Below are 16822 nucleotides of genomic sequence, written 5' to 3' on the forward strand. Positions count from 1 at the left end.
TTTGATGTCTACAATCTTTTTTCTACACTTCAAAAACTTGTTGAAAACACCTTTAATGTTAAAATTAAATCCATTTACATAGATGGGGGTGGAGAATATATTGCTCTCAAAAAATACTTTTAGTCATGTGGTATAAATCACCTTCAAACATCTCCTCACACACTGTAGTAAAATAGGGCTGTCGAACGTCATCATCGACACCTAGTTGAAACTGGTCAAACGTTGCTGCAAACTACCTCTCTTCCTCCCTCTTTTTGGTCTTTTGCCTTTCAAACAGCAACATACCTTATTAATCATCTTCCCACACCAATTCTCCAGTTCTCTTCCCCCTATCAAAAGCTCTTTAATGGACCCCCCAATTATCAGTCCCTACGGGTATTTGGATGCCTCTGCTACCCTTGTCTCTATCCTTACATGAAATCAAAATTTGATGTTAAATCCGTTCCTTGTATCTTCCTTGGTTACTCCCTTCATCAAAGTGCCTATATTTGTTATGACTTCAACTCCCACAAATATATAGTGTCACGTCATGTCCTTTTTCTAGAAAATACTTTTCCTTATCAAACCCAAACCCCTCCAGCATCCCCATTTATTTCCAATTGGTATGATCTTCCATCTCCTGATCCTCCTCATACTCTCATTCCGTTTTAGTCTACTTCATCTCCCTCCTCTCAACCAATCATCACTCTTTCCACTGAACCTTCCATACCCAAACCAACCACTACTCCTCTCCTTAACCCTTCTTCTTCATCTTTTGTTCCTTCTTGCACACCTTACAATACTCATCCCATGGTCACATGTTCTAAGAATAAGATTTATAAACCCAAGATCATTCATCAAGTTACCAAACACCTATTACCCAAAGTACTTAAACCAACATCAATAAAACAAGCTTTATCCCATCCTGAGTGGCGTTTCTGCCATGTCATATGAGTTTAATGCCTTAATTGCAAATCGAACTTGGATTCTTGTTTCACCTGACTCTCACCAGAATTTAGTTAGTTGTAAGTGGATTTTCAGGATCAAACAAAATGTTGATGGCTCTATTCAATGGTACAAGGCATGTTTAGTAGCAAAAGGCTACAATGGGAATTGACTTTGGAGACACTTTCAGCCCAGTGGTAAAACCAGTCACTATTCGTATTGTTCTTACTTTGGCTGTGATGAATTCTTAGCCTTTGCTGCAATTAGACGTGAACAACGCATTCTTACATGGTCCTTTGCAAGAAGATGTATTTATGCAATAACCACCAGGCTTTACTGATCCAGAGAAACCTCATCATGTGTGCAAATTACTCAAGGCGCTTTATGGTCTCAAGCAAGCACCTAGAGCTTGGTATTAAGCTCTACGTTCTTTCATGTTATAATTTGGTTTTTAACCATCTAAAAGTGATCATTCTCTATTTATCTTTCATCAGAACTCTATTTGCTGCTATTTCTTAATGTATGTCGATGATCTAATTATGACAGGTAACAACCCATCCTTCATCTCTCGCTTTATTCACTTACTTGGAGAAAAATTTTCCTTAAAGGATCCCCATCAACTGTCTCTTTTGCTCGGCATTGATGTTCATAAAACTTCTAAGGGTATCTTTCTTTCTCAACATCATTATGTGAGGAAGCTCTTCAACATGCTCAAATGGATGGTGCTAAAGAAGTATCCACTCCTCTTACCACAACCTCTCATCTGGTCAAATCAAATCCTCATGAACAAGCTGTTGATTCTACTTCTTATCGTTGATTGGTTGGCGGTCTCTAGTATTTAAGCCTTACACGGCCTAATATAGCTTTCACTGTGAACAAACTTTCACAATTTATGCATTGCCCGAATCAATCTCATTGGCTAGCCTTAAAACGTTTACTCAGATATCTCAAGTCCACTATTGATTTTGGCATTCATATTACACCTCAATCTCATCTTGTATTTCATGCCTTCTCGGATACAGATTGGGCAGGTGATCCATCAAATAGAACTTCAACTTCTAGATTTATCTTATTTTTTGGTCAAGTTCCAATCAGTTGGAGTTCCAAAAAGCAACAGACCGTCGCTCGATCGTCCACCGAAGCAGAATATAGAGCTGTAGCTACAACTACTACCGAAGTACAATGGGTTAAGTCACTTCTTCAAGAACTTGGCTACTCGATTCCACCTCCTACAATCTATTGTGACAATATCTCCACTATGTATACATGTCAAAATCCAGTACTACATTCTAAAATGAAGCATCTGGAAATTGATATTCATTTTGTCAGAGATTTAGTTCAAAGAGGTGATCTTCGAGTCTCCCACATTTCCTCTAAAGATCAACTTATTGATTTTATAACTAAACCATTGTCCAAGCAGCAATTCCAACTCAACAGGTCCAAGATTAGTCTCCAGAATGGTTCCTCAATCTTGCAGGGGAGTGTTAAGGATATCCCTGTCTTAAATTCAAGTTCAGGAAAAAGAGCAAATAAAGGATAAATCTCAATCACCTTGGCTAATTCAAATAATTTATGATGTAACAAATTAGATACACTCGTTCAAGTTTAAGTTACTTATTTATAGGATTCTGTTGTAACTAAAAGCTCATCTTATACCTATTAATACCTCAGCAGATCAAGTAAAGAAATCAAGTTATGATCATTCTATTTTTACAAGTAATTTAAGGCTTGCCTGGGATATGGGTGTGCGTCGTCTGCTTGTAGAATTAGATTCTCAATCAATTTTATCTATTGCTTTCTAATTATGAGGGATGGAACTTCAGGTTTGAGAACTACTTGTCTCATTGTCACTACCTGTTGAGTCGTGCTTGGGATGTTCGGTTCTTTGATGCATGCATTTTAGATCATCATTTAGGAGTAATTTTTGCACATAATTTACCCTTGTTTATAGCTATTATTATAGATATTAGCATATATTTAGTCAATTTTATAATTTTCACACTTCTTAGTTTAATTTTTGGAATTTATTTGTTTTGTAGGTTAAATTTGGAGAAATTTGATGTATTTTGATCAGAGTAGTCATTTGGAGGAGATTAGAGTTGAATTGTAAAAATTTTTGAAGTTGAGTAAAAAATGGCCGAGAGTTACACAACCCGCAACACAACCAATTTAGCTTATGTCGCAGGTTGTGTCGAGCGTCAGATATTCAGGCAGATTGTTACACAACCCGCGACACAACCCGCGACATAACCGATTCAGCTTATGTCATTTTTACTGGAAATGGCTGACGTGGCATTTCCGTTACTCTGATTTTTTACCTCACTTTCTCTGGAACCTTCCCCCTTTTTACCCATTCTAGGGCAGTCCCCTCACCTATATAAAGTCCCCTTTATCATTTTCTTTCCATAAGGAGGAAGGGAGTCATTTTTGGCAAGAAAAGAAAGAAGGAAGGGAGGCAATTTTGGCAAGAAAGAAAGGGAGAAAGAGGGATCACGTGAAGCCATCTTTTCCAGCAGCTGCAGGAGCTCGTTCTGCACTCATCCAGCAGCAGATTCTGCAGCACTCTTCTGGGTTTTTCTATTCCTTAACTTAGATTTCCATTATTTCTTCATTTATACATTTGGGTTTGTCTTGAAACAATAATTTGTGAGTAGTTGTTTGAGATTCTAGAGATGGGTTTGTAAATATTGTTTTGAATTGATTTAGCCATTTAAATGAGGATTGTTACATTTTGATTTATTGCTTGTGTGCTTATTGCCTTACTTGATGAATGGGCCCTCATTAAATTAACCTTTAATCCTTAATAGATGGACTGAAAAGTGAATATTTGGGATGGATAATCTTACAATAAATTTGGTTTTCTTGGTGTTAGAGATAAGCTAAGAGAATTAAGGGGACTTTCCAAAATCAATTAGAGCTTTAATTGGGTTTTTGTTAGGTTTGAAATACTGTGAAAACAGGGTTTGATTTAATGAAAACCAACTTTGAAATGCTTGAAAAAGGTTTCAAAAATTTAAGAATTGATTTCCCTCAAAATTGCAATTCACATGTGTTTGGCTAAATTAGAGATAAATCACATGCAAACAATATTGAAAATTCAATCTCTAGAATCACTTTAATTTTTATTGAATTTAGATTTAATTCCTCTGAATTTTATAAATAGCAATTTCAATTTAAATCTTGGTAATCTAGTTTAGTTAATTGTTTGATTTAGTTTAAATTCCTCAAATATCAATTTTAATTTCAAATTTTATTTTACATCTTTAAATTTTGTCATTATAATTAGCTTATACTTTTATTTCCAATTTAAGCACAATTCCCTGTGGGATCGATATCATTTTTTTAAAATTATACTACTGTGACCCATACTACTGTGACCCGTGCACTTGCGGAACACGTATCATTCTTGCTTTGCTATAGGGAGATGAAACGATTTAGGTTAATAGAATATACAATTTGCTTTTAATTAAATCATATCAAATATAATCTTACTTTTGTCTTTTACCGAGAGAGTTGTGTTGGGAATTTTGACTATTGATAGCAATATTTAGTTGATTTAGATTTACTCCAAGTTAATAATTAGTTTTAGTCGTAGGCAGATATACTCTACTTTTAACAAAATCCAGAAAAATATCTAATATCTTCAACAAAATTCACAAAGCTGAAAATGCAATTTGATCAAATGCAATATCAAATCAAAAGGCAGGCGCACCCTTACAGTAGCTTCCTCATGTATTACTGTTACTCCTACGATTTAGTTGACCTTGCCAATCGAACCAAATTAAAATCCTTAGTATGGAATAAGATGAGAGTCACCATATTTATATCTTCAAATCATTAATCAACTCAACCTACTGCGTCTGGAAGAGACGCCAACGTTCCAAAGTACAGAAAATTAACATTTTTTCTTTTCTTTTACCAGTGGTAGGAGGTCTTATTGGGCTGCAGTTCTTGTTTCCTAACCTAATGGGAATCTGCTTTTGTGGAGTAATAGTAGTTTGAAAGTCCAGTTTAGAGTTTCTTGATTTCACTTTCCTAATCATGACACTAAAGTTTGATGGGCTTGTTAATTATAACATGAAAATGGGTACATGTCGATTAATTACCAATTTCCAAGTCCAGTGGAGCATATATATCAAGGATCCCTTGTTTTTATTTGGCATCAGAGATTATAGGTAGGTTTAATTGGATTAGGGTTAGGGTTGCTTTGTGTCTATTTCCTAGGGTAGGAAGAAAGGACACGAACGAGTACATGACAAGAGAAAGATTGCATTGAAATCCTCTGTATCTCTTTGCTTAACCGCCCAAAATTGCGTTTACTTGTTGCACATTTGGACACTTGTAGCGGTCTAACTCAAATTGATGTTGAAATCTCTTGACTCTTGAGAACAAGACACCTGTATATCTTTTCTTACCATTAATTTAAATAAAGTTCTAAATATAAATTAAGAAAATGATTAGGAATTACTATTATGTTGATTATAATTAAAGATATATTTCAGTTTTAGCAAATAAAAATTTTATCTAATAATTTATTAATTTTATGTTTTCATAAAGCAACTGGAATATGGGATTTTAGATAATGATGATAACGTTGTGAGGGTGACGAAGAGAATGATGTGATGATGGCGGCTCATTTGATAATTCAGTAGAATGTGTTCGTGGGTTGTGGCCACTGGGGTTGCCAAGAGAATCATACTAAAAATGTTATTCCAGTGCTTTAATAATAATAATAATAATAATAATAAACTCAACGGTCTAGATTCAGCGGCAGGAACCTCAGTCCCGAAGGCCAGCATCCGGAATTGGCACGTTTTAGGAGGTGTTTAGTTTATCGAGTCAATTGATGGCTAATAAGTACTCAAATAAGTAAATTGTGGTGTTTAGTAAGCTTAAAAAAATAGAGTTGATAATTGACAAGAATCGATATGATACTCATCACCGCAAATAGTATCAACTCCATTTTTAGAAATGCTTTCATCACCGATAAATGATCTCATTTTATTTTTATTTTGACCATATTATCTTTTTTTATTTAACTTGAAAATTAATATTATTAATATTTTTATTTTTTTATTTATAATTTTAATATTTTAATTAATGTATTTCAATTTTGTTAAAATATTTTTTATTAATAACATAAAATATAAAATATTTATTTATATCCAAAAACTTAAAATTAATTATAAATTTATCTATTAACAACAATAATTATTTTATTATTTTATCTATATTTTTTAAATTATTTAATTATCTTAAAAAAATAATTATTTTCTTATTTCAATAATAAAATAAGTGATATAATATAAAAGATTAATAATTATATATTTATTTAAATTATATTATATATTAATTTAATAATTATATATTTAATTTAATAATAAAATAAATAATATAATGTAATAATTTTATAATTTTATATTTATTTAAATAATAAAATAAATTATATGATATATACCCTTATTAGTCATTTCACATATTAACAGCAACAGCTAAATATAATTTTACCAAACACTTAATATAAAACAGCTATCATCAACTATCAATTATCAGCTATCAGCTAACAGTAATAGCTATCAGCTAACAGCTATCAGCTATCAATTTTATTCAACAGTTAATCCAAACATGCCTTTATACCATTTCATGATCATAATCCACACTCCCATTAGGCTTCAAAAGGACACACAGTTACTCGTGCATAAACTCTTCGAATATAGCCAGGATAGCTTGTTCCAGATAGTTTGAAAACTAGTTATTTTTTTTTTTTTTTAGGTTGAAAGTTTTGTAAATAATTTTAGTCTCCTGTGAAGCACATTTCCAACAATTCTTGTCTTGACTTTTGGGAAAATTACATTGTGCCAAACACCACTCAATTAAATTAGGTTTATACTTGTCAGGTTTTAACACCGCAACAAAGTCCACTCTTGGCTTTGCCCCCAAAAGGCTCCGTTTTAAGACGAACATATTCGTGTAAATTGATCACAGATGGCTAACCAAAGTCAATAGTTAGAAATCACAACATTCACTTCTATTTTAATACCCACTTGCACTAGCTATCCCTTCAACCATCTTTTTTTTTTTTTTTTCAACTATGACTTTTAATCTTTGTTCTATCTACAAATGGCAGCACTCAGTCAGCCCTCTTTGGCTGACTATTGATGAGTATTCTGGCCAAAATGCCTGCTTTTCACATTTAAATGTTCTGTTCAACCCTCTTTAAAAAGTTTCTCAGTTGAGAAAATTAGCTGTGAACGCCATTATTATTCCAATGCCAACGGTATCGCACTCATAACATAAAAGAATGAATAAGAAATTACTTGGAGCTGACCTTTTTCTAGCTTTATCAATTAAAATTGAAAAGAGCTTGAGGGTTCTATAGTGGCTACACTCCAATTTCACAGTCCATGTTAATTGAAAACTAAAGCAAAGTAAGAACTGGGAATCCAACTCGGTAAAGAACGGTCTCCATATTTTATGAATATATCCCTTGCCGTACAAGCAAGGGAATTAGATTATGAAAACGACCCAATCCATTATGTAAGGGGCCACTTTCAAATGCCAAAAAAAAAGTGCGAGTTTCAATCAGTGTTTGCATTCCAAAGAAACACACAAGCTCATATGCGAGGACACAGATTTTTAATGAAAGAAACTTCTGAAAAAGCAGCAGTGCAAGTGGCAACTTTGCTTTGCGTAATTAATAACTCAATGAATTCCTTGTACCAGGAAGATATATGAAACTTTTTGACAATCACATTTACATAAAATTCAACTTGGTTTTCATAGGAATGCACGATCGTCGATCAATGGTGATAAGCTGTAGGAAAGTTTATCATCACAAGATTTGACTATAAAAACTTGCATGTGCATTCCAGAAACCTTTTAAAATCTTCACAATTTTATACTCCTCCCTTCTTTGCTTGCATGCACAAAATCTTAATAGATCAAGCCGAATGGGGACCAGCTCCTAAATGGGCGCCAGCGGAAACAGGAGGTTGGGGCAACGTCGTATTTGTCTTGGACTTGATAGGAGACTATATTACATTTTTGGGAAAAATTTATTTCTGTTGACGAACATTCTTACAGCCAAATTTCTCTGGAAAAACAAGAGGTGCAATGCAAGAGCTTCATTTTTTTTTCTTGTTGGTTTATAGAAGAAAGGCCTGGCAGCCAGAGTGTTGGGCCCAGGACCCCCCCACCTGTAATTAAAACAAGCAATTTTCCATGGAAGAAAACTCAAGTGCCTTCACAATTATCCTTCTTTGCTTTGTAAATTGAGCAGGAAAGGACCATAGCGCTGGAAGACTTGATTAGAAGAACAAGATGATTGATAGATAGCAAGCCTTATCATTCTTCAAATCGTGCTAAGCCCAACTAGAGTTGGGGTTTTATAACATAGCCCGAGCCCTAGGCTTGCATGATGTTCAAGCTTGGAATTTATCAAAGCGAGACCATATAGATAATATCTGTAAAAGACTAAAAGCATTATTATGGAGGCCCAAGGCCAGCTCAAATATTAATAGGGCTTCGATCGCCTTTCTATTCTTAATTTGCTTGGGCATCTAGCCTGCCTTAATTGTTTCTAGCAAGATATTTTTTGTTAAACAAAGAATTTTATAATATTTTATAACTCTAATTTTTCATTTTTTTTCTTAGGTTTTTAGAGATTAGTTGATTGAAAGGAAAGACGATGAAGAAGGGACCACAAATGTGCTATGGGGCTCAAAATATGTAGAACAAGTGGCATGGGCTAACCCACAGAAAAAGATACAAAGACCCATGACATGGCTAGATTCCAGAGACATGGACCGTATTCAGAGTCACATGACCCACGTCGACGGGTTATATCTGTATGTATAATACGACAATAGTGTACTATACACAGCTCCTTTCCCCTTGGAGAGAGTTCCACTTGGGACTGGGCCTGCGTAGTAGGTGAACTGGATCTTCTCCAAATATGTGCCAGCCATTTTGGTAGCCTTGTCCCTTTCTCATCCTTGTCCTCATGCCACGTTGTATGTCTAGACAACACTATTAAAGAGAAGTTCGCCTTTTTTGGAATAGCTTTTGTCATCCTACCACGCCCGTTTCTTTTGAACTCGGACAAAACACAACCTCTTCATGAATCATGAAGTTTATAGAACATCAACCCTCCTTACCTTCATGGTATATATCATTAATTCAATTAAAATTTAAAAATATAAAGATAATTTTGTCAAGTTTTATTATTAATAAAAAAAATTTATGAAAGTTTGGAAGGGACAAGAATCTTATTGTTTGCTGAGATTTCTGTTTACAAATCCGGAAACTTGGAAAGCAATTAATGTTTGTGGTTGGGCAAAATAGCGTGTTTTGTTTATTTCTGGTTTACAATTTTAAGCCAATTAAAATTACTCAATTAAAGCATCGTTAATTGCATTGCTAATTACATTTCTGTCCCGTAGGATTCTTTAAGTTCAATCCCATGTACTGCAGCAAGAAGTCGCACAGGATTACTGCCCCATTTGTAATCGTAAACCGAGCCTCTTCTAGTGTCTTCTATCCCCACTAATTCAACGTAGGCCCATGTCCAGAACCTGCCAGGAATCGCCACATTCACCGTCGGATTATCCCTTAGGACACGTGCACGGTATACAGCCCAAGATCATAGGACAAATATGAAAACTTTCGTCCGTCTTAAGTTGATCTAGCAATTATTTAAACCCCCCACTCCCATTCCTGCCCATTGCCGAATAACCACAGAGCAAAAGCCAAAGCCACCAAAGCAGGTTTCTGTAACTCATTAGATCTCCCTCTGCGGTTCTCCTTAAACGCTCACTGCTCTTACTCCCTTGCCTCTCTCGCGATAATGGCCCCTGAGCTTGTTCAATCTGCACTGAAATCCGCTGAGTTCACCAAGCTAGCGACTTTGCCTACCCGGACTTATGTCACTTTCTTGGCTGGAAATGGAGATTATATAAAAGGCGTTGTTGGGTTGGCTAAAGGTTTAAGGAAGGTGAAAACGGCCTACCTATTAGTGGTGGCGGTTTTACCTGACGTACCACAAGAGTATAGGCGGATCCTTGGTTCACAGGGCTGCATAATCCGGGAGATCGAACCCGTTTACCAGCCAGAAAACCAGACCAAGTTCGCCATGGCATATTACGTCATCAACTACTCCAAGCTACGTTTATGGGAGGTACGTCGTACAGGGACCTGATCTCTACTTGTTGTGGCACCAGTGTTTTAATTGCTTGCCTTTTGAGCTGCACGTGTCAATCTAGTGTATGTTAATGGCCTTCTGTTCCTCGGTTTCACCAGCTGTCTGACACTTCACAAGTTTATGGCGAAAACATCCTTCTCGGATTTTTATTTATTTTATTTTGATAAAACTTCTTGGAATTTGAATGAATTTATCTTCACTTATTTTTTTTTCCAATTTTATGTTATTTTGGTATATATATCATGTCGTTTTCCATCTGTATAATAGCTCGTTCATTTGGTACGTTGTTTGATTTCACATGCAGTTCGTGGAGTATAGCAAGATGATATACTTGGACGGGGACATCCAGGTATTTGAAAACATAGACCACCTATTGATTTGCCTGATGGATACTTCTACGCCGTAATGGACTGCTTCTGTGAGAATTGTCACGGAGTAAGAAGTTTGCTCACCTTAAATTTGCTTCAAACCGTGCGGCCTTAGTCTTTCCCAAGACTAAGTCAGCCTTTTCACACTCAAAATCTATAAAGATAGACTAACAAGGGTGACAAAGGGTAAAAATAGTGAGAGAGTGAGTAAAGCACAAGGAACAAGTTCGGTAAAGGGAAAGTAAAGCTTAAAGCTTACAAGAGAGTAATAAAGTGGGCTAAATATACAAAAATACACTTGGAAACTTTGAAATGGCTTGAGAACATGTGGAGACCATTAGTTTCCCAAATGAAGGTCAAAAACTCCTATTTATAGTCTTCATGTCGACTTGGAGTGATTTGGGTGGTCAAAATTTAAAAATTGACGGGTTGGCAGATTTCTGGCCGGTAACCTTGTTTTGGCGGGCTGCTGCGCAGGGTGAACCTCGTTTGGGCAGCCTAGCGCCCAGCCCTCAGGCGTCGGTCGCTTCCCCCAAGCGCCTCGCAACTCCCGCGCGCAGTTTGAACCTCGTTTCGCCCGCGCTCGCCCGCGCTCTCCAGGCGCTTCCAGAAGCTTCGGCGGGCTGAACCTCGTTTGCCCACCACGCGCGCCTGGCGTTCTCGCGCGCCAGTTTGAACCTCGCCTGCGCGTTCGGCTTCCCGCGCGCGCCCAGTCTTCCCGCGCACGTTTGAACCTCGTTTCCGTACGCTGTCCCGCGTGCCCCAGCCTTTCCCGCCGCCCGCTCCCGCGCGATGAACCTCATTTCGCGCCTCGTCCGCCCGCGCGCTGCTCCCACGCGGCCCGCACGCCCGACGGGCCCATTGTGCGCCAGACTTGGCCCGTGAACCTCATTTTGGGCCTCCCATCGCCCGGCTTGCCCAGCAGGCGCCCAGCACGCCTCCAGCCCCTCTGAACCTCATTTTGGCATGCAGTAGGCAGACTTAACCTCATTTTGGCCTGCTCCTCCCGGCAACTCTCCTGCTTGCCCGGTTGGCCTGTTTGACCCGAAAATCGACTCCCGCAAACATTGCCTCCCAGCAATGCACCTTCCCTTCGCCCCACAAGGATTTACACCTACTGAACCTCCCTCGGTAGGCAACCTTGCGAAAAAAAATTGGACTTCTTCGGGAGACGAATTTTGTGGGGTGACATTCTCCCCCACTCAATCCGCACGACGCCCTCGTCGTTTGGACCTCCTCCCATGCCTCCCGGCGTGTCCCACATGATTGCTTCGGGCTTGCTCTAGCTGTGCTCCTGCAGTACCCCCCTCGTCCGTATGGCTAAGTGCACCAGCTCTTCCCTCGGCTTTGCACTTTCGCCTGTTCTTCCTCGAGTGATGTCGCCTCGGACCCTCCTGCCTCGGCGGTGACTCCTCCTTTGGACTTCTGGCTACTGCATTTCCCCTGGCACAGTCCACCTTCTCCCCTGGTGGTTGCCCCTTCTGCAACTTTGGAGTGTGTCTCCTCTTACACTCCTTCGGATCCTTCTTCGGAGTACCTCCTCCTTTCCCATGCTGCTTCTCTCCCTGGGCAGCTGACGAAGGATTATGCATCTCAACATGCATGGTTGCAAGGGTGTTGGACGCCTTCCCTCGCAACAACGGTACCACACATGTACCACCTCCCTCCGTGATACACATGCTATTGGCGAATAGCATCGGGATCGCCTTAGCTCGGTCCACGAACTCGACCCCAAGTATGCATGGAGAATCATCCATAGAGACAATAAAGAAGTCTAAGGTACCTTTCCAGTCACCGATGCGTACCTTAGTGTCTCGGGCTACACCATGTATCAGGTTGGGTGTGGAGTTAACTGCCTTCAACCATTCCATCTCCTTCTCATACGGGATGCCCAACCTCTTAACTTCCTCCACCGTCAGGAAGTTGTGGGATGCCCCGGTGTCCAACAATGCCCGCAACTCTTGTCCTCCCACCTGGATTTGGACAAAAGGTCGCCCCTTCTCCACATTCACGGTCCCTTTCTCCTGGACCTTCAGGGCACTCAGCTGCAAGGATCCCATGGTCGCCTCCCTGGGTTGGAAAGGTCTCTCCTCCCTTTCCTCGACCAACGCCGAGAGCTTGCTCTTCTTCGAGCACTCCCGAGCTTTATGCGGTCCATCACAAAGAAAGCACGAAAGAGGAGGGCGTTGCATACCTCGGTCTTCCCTCTGACTCCTGGGGTATCCCTCCTTCGGCTTGTGGGATTTGGAGCTTCCATCCTTGCCTTGGCTGTCACCTCCCTCGCTCCTGTCCTTCTGTGGACTGGGTCTGCTCCTTTCGCTCCTCTGGAACTCCACGAGGGATTCAGCTATGGAGATGGCGGTAGCTAGATCTCGTGCTCCTCGCCTCTCAATCTCCATTTGGGCCCAAGTCTGTAGGCCATCCGTAAAGGCAAAGAGAGCTTCCGCATCTGGGTAGTGTCCGGGATCTCCAACAAAGTCTCCATAAATTCCTTCACATAATCCCGAATACTCCCTTATGTGATAGACGCCTCAATCTGGCCCTTGCTTCGTGCGCGGCATTCTCCGGGTAAAACTGCCTCTTGAGCTCCCTCTTGAACTCTTCCCATGAGGCAATGGTGCAAAGCCCTTTCTCCATGTCGCCGTGCCTCCGTCTCCACCAAATCATAGCAGTATCCACCAAATACAAGGGTGCATGGTCTACCTTCTTGGCATCATCCGTAATGCCAGTCGCCCTAAAATACTGCTTCAAGCTCCACAAGAAGTTGTCAATCTCCTTCGCATTCCTAGCGCCACTATACACACTTGGCTTCGGAACCTCCACTCGCGAAGGGATGACCAAGCTAGCCCCGGAAGTAGTGGCAACTCTCCCACGTGCCACGGCCATAGCAACAAGAGACACTTGCTGCTCCACTTCCTTCAACTTCCCCATGGCCCATTCCTACTGTTTCTTTAGGGACCTATTCTCATTCCTTAAGGCAGCATACTCCCCCATTTGAGAAAGGCGTAGGGACTCACCTTCACTAGCCAGCTTGTCGATTGCAGCGTTCAAGGCACCCTGCATGTCCCCTTGAAGCTCTTCCATCCTCTCATCGAGCTCCACTAAGCGGGTGTCCATCTCCTCGAACCTTTCCTCTCCATCCACGAGGTGCAATTCGACCTTGGCGAGACGTCTCTCCAAGTCTCCCAAGTCCTCCCTTGCTCGGCTAGGATCCCTTGACTTACCTCGGCCTTTTCTCCTGCCGCCTTCATGCTCCACAACCGTAGGAGCAACACCCACACCAAGGGTGATCTCACTCTGGTCTGCCATTGTCACCTTCAAGAACAACTGCAGCTCTGATATGAACTCGGCTCTGATACCACCTGTCACGGAGTAAGAAGTTTGCTCACCTCAAACTTGCTTCAAACCGTGCGGCCTTAGTCTTCCCCCAAGACTAAGTCAGCCTTCCCACACTCAAAGTCTATGAAGATAGACTAACAAGGGTGACAAAGGGTAAAAATGGTGAGAGAGTGAGTAAAGCACAAGGAACAAGTTTGGCAAAGGGAAAGTAACTTTACTACTCAAGGAAAATTGATTTACAAGCCTAAGGCTTACAAGAGAGTAATAAAGTGGGCTAAATACACAAAAATACACTTGGAAGCTTTGAAATGGCTTGAGAACATGTGGAGACCATTAGTTTCCCAAATGAAGGCCAAAAACCCCTATTTATAGCCTTCATGCCGACTTGGAGTGATTTGGGCGGCCAAAATTCGAAAATTGGCGGGTTGGCAGATTTCTGGCGGGGAACCTTGTTTTGGCGGGCTGCTGCGCAGGGGGAACCTCGTTTGGGCGGTGGCGCCACCGGCGCCTGCCGCTTCCACGCGCCTCGCAGCCTCCGCCGCAGCTTGAACCTCGTTTTGCTGCTGCGCGCTCGCGCCTCCGTGCACTTCCGAAGCTTCGCGGTGAACCTCGTTTGCCCGCGGCGCTCGGCATTCCCGCGCCGCTTTGAACTCGCCTGCGTCCGGCTTCCCGCGGGCGCGCCTTTCTCGCGCACGTTTGAACCTCGTTTCCGCACGCTGTCTCGCGCGCCCGCTCCCGCGCGATGAACCTCATTTCGCGCCTAGTCTGCCCGCGCGCTGCTCCCACGCGGCCCGCACGCTCGACGAGCCCGTTGTGCGCCAGACTTGGCCCGTGAACCTCATTTTGGGCCTCCCATCGCCCGGCTTGCCCAGCAGGCGCCCAACACGCCTCCAGCCCCTCTGAACCTCATCTTGGCGTGCAGTAGGCAGACTTAACCTCATTTTGGCCTACTCCTCCCGGCAACTCTCATGCTTGCCCGGTTGGCCTGTTTGACCCGAAAATCGACTCCCGCAAACATTGCCTCCCAGCAATGCACCTTCCCTTCGCCCCACAAGGATTTACACCTACTGAACCTCCCTCGGTAGGCAACCTTGCGAAAAAAAATTGGACTTCTTCGGGAGACGAATTTTGTGGGGTGACAGAAGACATGGAGCCACACCCCACAATACAAGATTGGCTACTGCCAACAGTGCCCTGAGAGGGTAAAGTGGCCTGCTGAAATGGGCCAGCCCCCATCTCTCTATTTTAATGCTGGCATGTTTGTGTTTGAGCCCAGCGTTTCCATATACCATGATCTCTTGAAGATCGTTAAGATCACTCCTCCTACCTCATTTGCAGAGCAGGTATAACATTAATCTCTCTCCTTAGTAACCTTGATTTTAGTGGTGGTCACTGGTTGTGTGTTTGGATTACATGGATTGTTGACCTTTTTTTTTTCATTGGCTTGGAAGGACTTTTTGAACATGTACTTTGAGGATATTTACAAGCCTATTCCTCTGGTTTACAATCTTGTTCTTGCAATGTTATGGCGTCACCCGGAGAATGTGGAGCTTGACAAGGTGAAAGTTGTACACTACTGTGCAGCGGTGAGTATAATAGTATTTCTAACGCCCTTAATTCCATGTTCACTTTACTTTGAAGCCATTAACAGATTTAACGTTGCTGGTATAAATATAGGGCTCTAAACCATGGAGATACACTGGCAAAGAAGAGAACATGCAGAGAGAGGACATAAGGATGCTGGTGAAGAAATGGTGGGACATTTACAACGATGAGTCACTGAACTACAAGAAACCTGTGGGAGACGGTGATGCCGAGCCGGTGAACTTGCAGCCGTTCATTGCAGCCGTTCATTGCAGCTCTCTCCGAAGCTGGTGCCGTTCAATACATAACAGCCCCATCTGCTGCTTGAAGATGGCAGTAGATCAAAGAGCTAAGGCACAAATAAATGTATACATACTACTAGTGGAAGTAAAAATAAAAATAAAAAATAAAAATAAATAAAAAAAAGAGGGAAGAGGGGGGGGTAAATAGATCTGGTGTCCTGGTGTCAGTTACGAGAAACAACCATGTTCGAGTATTAAAAGGTATTTGAGAGCTTGGGCTGGATTGGGCTTAGAAGGAACAACAATTGCCTAAGCCTGGCATTTCGGTCGGCCGAGCAGGTACTAAGACAGGTAGATGTTTCCCTTATAAGAAAACCATGAAAAAACAATGAATAATTTGCTCCTCATTGTGGGTGAATGAAACTTCATTGTGTTCAATGTTCAACTCTTGGATTCAATATATTTATGCAGTGGACTACAACTTGGAGCTTAGCAATTGTAGAGGTTCCCATTATAGAGACTTATAAAAGGAGACACGCAATGCCATTACTTTAGTGGTCCTATGAAACAATCGAAGCATCCATGAATGAAATTTTGAGTATGAAAATGGAACCCAAGAGGGCAAAATAAATAATGTTCTCAATTTTTTATAGTTGCATGAATGGAAACCCTGGAGGAGGCCTGTTTCATGCTCAAATCTTAGTCCAGCCTAATCCAACAAAGTGAATGATGGAAATATTGACAAAAATATCATTCACAAACAAGAAAGAAATATATAAAATTTTGTTGCTTAATAAAAACAGAAGGAAAGAAATATATTTTAAGCCATTTACTTTAGGTTTTCCAGCATCAAATTAATTAAAACGATTAAATTTCCAAACTTTGTCACATTTGGTGAACCCAATAACGTTTGCAACGCTGAAAATCAAACAAACTCCTAATTCCAGAATGTAATCAACGTCAAACCTTATGATTAAAAATATTCCAAGTACAATCCAAGCCGCTGCATGCATAATATTCGCAAGGGGAAAAAATATATATAATACAAGAGGTAAAAACATTAGAAAAAAAAAAAAACACTTTTCTCTCCTGTAGTATTCCTTGCGTCGTTTTTCTGGGTATCCCTTGCCCTTAGTGGTAGAGGACAACTCATTTCCATCTGAGAG

The 16822-nt window shown here is 40.8% G+C and overlaps 1 pseudogene; it reads left to right on the forward strand.

Moving 5' to 3' along the window:
* Window positions 1-9596: 9596 nt before the first annotated feature.
* On the forward strand, window positions 9597-15820 carry LOC110638542 (galactinol synthase 1-like; annotated as a pseudogene).
* The last annotated feature ends 1002 nt before the right edge of the window (window positions 15821-16822 follow it).

The sequence above is a fragment of the Hevea brasiliensis genome, chromosome 2 (genome assembly GCF_030052815.1).
Source record: "Hevea brasiliensis isolate MT/VB/25A 57/8 chromosome 2, ASM3005281v1, whole genome shotgun sequence".
Lineage (NCBI taxonomy): Eukaryota > Viridiplantae > Streptophyta > Magnoliopsida > Malpighiales > Euphorbiaceae > Hevea > Hevea brasiliensis.